Source organism: Aythya marila (assembly GCF_965140915.1).
Source record: "Aythya marila genome assembly, chromosome: 13".
Lineage (NCBI taxonomy): Eukaryota > Metazoa > Chordata > Aves > Anseriformes > Anatidae > Aythya > Aythya marila.
In genome coordinates this window covers 7,740,323-7,746,990 of record NC_139054.1, presented here as the reverse complement: position 1 = coordinate 7,746,990, position 6,668 = coordinate 7,740,323, and positions in this window count along the sequence as shown.

The following is a 6,668-nucleotide window of genomic DNA, read 5'->3' as shown; positions in this document are numbered from 1 at the left end:
ACTGTCATTGTTATAGGTCTTTGCTATACCTCTGTCAGAAGGCTGGTTCCTGCCACACAGTAGTTCATGTGATAATTAAGTTTTATCCTAAGATGATACAAGAATATGAAGGCAACCCATTAGCGTTTGACAACTCTTCCTAAGTACTGAAATGAGAAAGCACTTTGGACAATACTTAGGTGCTTCCATGCTGTTGGCCATGTGTTTAATGGCAACACATAATGACTGCTCAGTAGTGCTAGTGTAATTCATAGAAAGTCCACAATTTCAGTTCAGAAAACCATAGATGCTACAATAAAACACAATAGCAGAGCATGTGTTTAGTTTACAGCTTTTCTGTCTAGCTGTTACACATCATTCTAACAGACAATGTTGCTGGAGTGTAAAGTAATTGAGAGCTATGCAGGGTGATTTATATCAGCTGAACTCGAGGCCAGGAGCATCAGTGACAAGATCTGGCAACAAGTCAGTCCCATCTCCTTGTTGCGTGGGATGCTAGCGTGTTGATCACTGATACTTTCTGAATAATCAGGCATCTCATCTTTCTCAAGGGGAGAGCTTCGGGATCTCAGAATGCTACCTTGTAGGGCCAGGTGGGTTTCCAAGCAACAGACTGTCCTGGTTTGTAAACCAACATTTTCTTACTGCACTTCAAAAAATAGCCTGAAAAAGTGCCCTCCTGCAGTCATGTCACACTCAGCTTGGACTGGCTGCTGGTGAAAGACAGTTCCCTCCTGGCAGCACGTTCATCTTTCCATGGCTCTGGCAGTAGTTCTGGTCTGAGATGAGTCAGCTCAGGTTGATGATCTGGCTGAAAATTAAAAACTAATCTTCCCTCCCCTCTAGTTAATAAAGACACAGGTGCTGGTGCAACTGCACTTCCTCTGGCAGTCAGAAGGACGTAAATTCTTTGTAGGAAAGCACATTAACTATGCACATGCAAGAGTCATCTCCCAGACCTTATACACAGTACATCTACCTCTTTTGAACAAAACTGTGGACTGTTCTTTGACTGTCATAACTCTGAATGTCATTCTAACACCCACATTTTACATAAATTTTGCAGTTTTACTTGCCTAGTGCCGGTATTCCCAGAAGACAATCTTGAAAGCTGTTGCTGGTACTCACAAGCCAGTGCTTCTAGTTACCAGATGAACAGTGATTCCTAATGTGGAGACAAAATTATCAATACTTAAAATTTGAGAGGTCTAGGTAACAAGCCAATGCTAACCAAAAGAACATTCCTTTCAACCAGAAGCTAACATTGTGCAACTGTCTCTTAACTCCCCACCTCTGAGCCAAGGTAACACTGGGTGTCCCAGTCCTATAGACTCTACCAAGAGCCAGCTCTCCATATGCTCACACTATTTACTGGTTGATTCCTTCTTGGAATTGTGGCAGTTAGCAAGTTCCATGGAGGCTGTCTCTAGGATCCCTAGCAGGGATGGAGACCTGATTTTGTTAACATTGTTTTTTCTCAACTTTTTTTTTTTTTTTTTTCTGCTGAAACAATCTATTGGCTGGCTCTCTGCAATCACTTGGCAGACAACAGGGGAGCAGAGGGGAAGCTGCTGTCTGAAATGTTCTTTTACTAGGATCACAGCTGATGATGTTTCTGCCTGACTTGTCCTGAATGGTACCTGCGTTACTACACACTTGGAGTCACCAGATCTCTGACACGAAGAGGTGAACTGTATTGGTTTGTCCAGTAAGTTTTGGAACGTGTGGCCTGTTATATTTAGTGTCCAGCTGTAGAAAACATATTTTAGACAGTTCTAGCACCTCAAAAAACACTAGAGAATATTAAATCCATAGCTGCAAAATCCCTCTCTAGATGGAAAACTGAAGTCTACAGTCTAAGATTTGTTTATTTATTTTTAGGAAGTGGTGATGGTTTTAATGATATATTGAATACAAAATAAGGAGAAGATATTTTCCATCAGCCACAGATGGCTTGAAACAATAGCTCTGACAATAGCTCCAATATTCACACAGTGAACTTTGCTGGTTTAATTCATAAACTTAAAGATGGTTATTTAAATTAGAGTATCATTAGCTATTTCAATTTTAGTGTGTTTTTCGCATTAAAAAAAAAAATCTAGTTAAAATACTAGAACATAAGTGGTTCTAATGTCTTTCACTGATCATTAAATTTATCTTACCTCTAGCCTCAACAGCTTGTATGTTCCAGTTACTGATTGTAACCACAAACATCTGTTGTGTATTTAAAACAAGAGTGCAATCTGAATTAACTACACCATAAATCAAAACAAGTATGATCTGTATTAATCCTCTTCAGATATATTTTGTTTGAAATTGTTCTATTACTTCTGGAAATAAAATCATATAAAATCCAGTGTTCTAGATATTAGAACTGATGTCCACCTTGCTAAGCCACATGCAGGATATTTATGTTTAATGCAGTCCACTCCTCAAAAAGAAGAATCTGAACAATGATTTATTGTTTGATTTACTATTTAATTTTTATTACACTTCCTAAATGATGTAAAACCTTTACTACTTGATGGCATTTTATCTTTTTAGTTGTAACATAACTGATTAGTAATGTTCATCTCCTTTTAAGAATCAGTTTGTGAATTCTATGGGAGCAGGAACATCTTAGTTTGTATAATCCACAAGGCACCGTAACACAGGTAAGAAATCTGGTAGTTAGTATGTAAAAATATTTTCTCTTAAATACTTGTACAACGTAGCAGCTAGAGGCCCTAGAAAATATCAGGATGCTGTTCTAATAGGCACTGTACAAACACATAGAAAGAAACTGCTCCAGGTATTAAACCTTTGCCGTCTGTATGGACAAGACAGAGAGAAGCAGGGAGATGAAGGGATATTCTTTTTGAAGAGATATTTGGCGATGACTTGCAGCATGAGATTCCAAATATGGGTACAATACTACGTGAAACCTCAAGATACATAACATTTTATTGATCCCCACAAAGACAGACCTGGACTTAGGTCAGTAGAAAGCCCTTGTTTATGTCTGAAGAGAGCACTTGCCACTATTTTGTCCCAGAATCACCAGAGAGCAGCACAAATGTGGCACAGAGAAAATACATATATGGAGGTGACTAAACACAAAAATAGCATCCTTCTGGATACACACCGCAGTGCACACCTCTTAGACCTCTAATGCCAGTTAGAGCTAACACGCTGCTATATGGGAGTGTTGTGTAAAGCCGTGTGCTTTTAACTCAATATAAATTGAGTAGGAACCCCTACACTTTGTAATCCTGGGAGATGAGAGCGCTACTTCAGGATTGTGGACACACTACCTTATACCTATCTTTACACTAAAATAATGAGTGGTAAAATGGTTAAGGCTTTAGTCACTGTTGGCAACATTTGCTCTTTTGAAGGGCATTTATGGGGGCTTGTTTTGTTTCACTTAAAGTTTAAAGCCTGGAACCTTTGTGGCTGCTTAGAGAATGAGAGAAGATAAGATTAACAACCTTGTACAAAACAAACAAACAAAAACCCACACAAATGCAATGAAGTATCTATCGGCTAAGACTTATTCCAGGGTTTAAAACTGAGCTGCTCTTTTATAGTAAAAGCACAGAGGAGACTTGTCTGCCTGTGGTGTTTTGGGGTAGATCTCAAAGCTTGCTAGACACCAGTTCAGGTGTCTAACAAGACACTTGTGTCTTAGCACAGGTCTTTGAAATCCATATATGGCTACCAACTAGGGTGTATGGTCAACATTACTCATAATTTTTAAATTATATTTTAATTGCCTTTAATTGAAGAACTTTTTTTTTTTTTTTTTTTCTCCTGGTAAACCATAAATGGTGGTATCTGCAGCATGGCTAAGCAATTCGGTATTCTCTTTTACCAGGACATCTTCCATTCATTATCTTTATGCTTTATTTTGATTTCTATCCTGAATCCTTGCAATCATTTTTTTGTGGATCTGCTAAAGCAAAGCTGTCAGTGTTTGTCTTGAAATCTTGTCCTGTAAACACATTGCCTGTGTAATAAGGTTTAAACTACTGTCCAAGTACAAAGAATATGAGGATTATTTGGACAAGTGGCTGGGGTTTTGGTTGAACTCTTGGAAGCAGTGAGCACTGAAGAGAGAATATGGGTCTCACCTTGTTTTATTTTCATTACACCTTGTACATAAAGCCAGATGCAGAAAGAGCTAAGATTTGACTTACTGCACTTGTTTGGACTATACTTAAATCACAGAGCAGAAATACAGCAGCTCAAGACATTTTTTTTAGAGGATTCAACACGTTTCTATAAAACGACTTTTCCAAAATAGCTCCCTCCGGTATATTCTCACAGAGCTCATACAATGTTTGGGTTTTGTTTTAATCAGGCGCTGCTCTGTGGGAAATAAATGAGGTTTTATTTCCCATCATTTTAACTAAAAAAATTAGCTGCACACACTGAAGTCACTGTAAAATGTACTCCACTACAGCTGGGCTATAGAAAATCAAAAAAACTGATCATGTCTTTGATGAAAGATGAATGGTTTCTATATAACTCTGAGGTCTGTAAAGCAACTGGATTAATGCTGTATCTGTGAACAAATGACAAGCTCCGTTTTGTAATTTCAGTCTTTTTAGATTCTTATTATGACATTTCTTGTTCTCTTGAAATGGAAAAAAGTAAATAATTGAGTTTGTGGGTGATGAGCCTGCCAAACACAAGGCAGTAAGAAGTTCTGTAAGCTCCTGTAGTGGTTAATGCCTGCTGGGCTCCTTGCCAACATGGTCAAAATATTTTAACATAAAGTTGAAATCTCCTTATGCTGTCATTTGGCCACTGCAATCAACTGGCTGGCGATAACCTGGCATTAGTCATTAAAAACACAACTGCAATACTGCTACACGTGACCATTATTCATGGAATCTCTGGCCGTAAAAAAACATGATGATAAAACATTAAGTCAGCTGGATACGCGGTTTCTAAAACTCATTAATTCATTTGCCTTACTGAGCCTCTCAGTGAAACTAAGTATGTCAGAATTCAGTATTCATGTGAGGTACAGCATCCCTAGAGTGCTCTTAAATGCTGTGCTATAAGAGAATAAAGCAACTGGCTATGTTAATTTTAAGTCCCTTTAGAAAGAAAAGAAAATAGACTAGTGCTTGGAAAATCAGAAATAACATTCGACTAAACATCTTTATCTGAGAATGCCCACAAAATAGAGCCTTTTCCTCCCTCGTGCACTCCACACCTTTGGTTCTCAGCCTTTTACTGGAGCACAAAATCAGTAGGGTCCTCCACAGAAAGCTTTTCTGCTTAGCTCTGCAGGTGCTGGAGCTATACAGCAACATGCTGCATTGAATATATTTCAACAGGAGCCAAATCAAACCATGATCACAGTTTTCTTTATTATTGTATTTTTGAATTTTACCCTCTAAAACTCCTTCACTCAAAGACAGACAAAAAATAATGCCAGAGGGAAGCAAAAACAATTGGCCTGGGAAGGAAGTACTCACTGAAAAAATGTTTTTTCAGCCAACAAAACAAAACAATTTTTTTTTTCTTCCCCCAATAGCTGATTTTCAATAAACATTCACTGAAAAGTAAAAAACAAAGAACGCCAAAGAGAGAAGAAAGGTTTTCCTCAAGACCTGCAGTGCCTCTGTTTGCTGGAACTGAATGAAGAAGCAACTCCTTATTATTAAAGTGCAAAATAGAACAAAGCAACAATGCCAGAATAGTTTCTGTAGTGATAGGAGTGTAAATAATCTATGTATAATGATGTAAAATGGAAGTACCTTGAATATTTAAATGTGTGTCAGTATTTGAGTCTCCCACCACAGTGTGATGCTCTTTGGGTCAACACATTCAATATGACAATCGATGCATGGGGAAAAAAAGTGCCGTTTTTGTAACTTATATTTGGGAAAGCAGGTAATCTGCAATCTGATTCCTGCCTCGTATTTTTCTGTTTAATTATTATAACAACTATTAGCTTTTTAAAAACCAAAACTAAAAAACTTTTGATATTTTAGCATCAGTAAAAGTGCGTTACCAGTTTGATTTATTCTTACACAAGGATATTCTTGGGGCAGATGCAACTTTTCTACTGACACCCAGCACAACAATGGTGCTTTAAGACCACTACTCTGAAAGCACAACAAATCGTACCAGAGAGGCAGTTTTGCTGGTACAACCACCTCCGAGGTGTTTTTTTTCCACATCAAAGTTATCATTACCACAAATTACGGTTGTCTGTACTGTTGTGTAAGGTGTAGATGTATACAGTGAGTGTTACTCTGTGGGATGCACTTACAGCTCAGATCTTTTGCGTGATTTTTTTTCACCTCACATCAGCTCAGAGCCAAGACACGCTTTCTACAAGCACATTCCACGACTGGCTACCGTGGAAAGCCGTGAGTTTATCCGAGGTGAGCGGCTGGAGGCGCCCCCCCGCTGCTTTCGGCCCAGCTCCTGTAGGCAGGCACAGACCCGGGCGTTCCCTCACGGCGTCCCTGCCGCGGGCTACGACTAAAAGGCGGTGCAGAGGGCGTTATGGGGCCGTTATGAGGCCGTTACGGGGCCACCACCCCCTGAGGGGCAGCCCCGCACCGCGCCGCCCGCCGCCTCACGGCCCCTCCGCCTCAGCCTCCTCAGAATCCCCCCCCCCCCCCCACACACACACAGGCGGCTGTGCGCATGCGCAACCACCC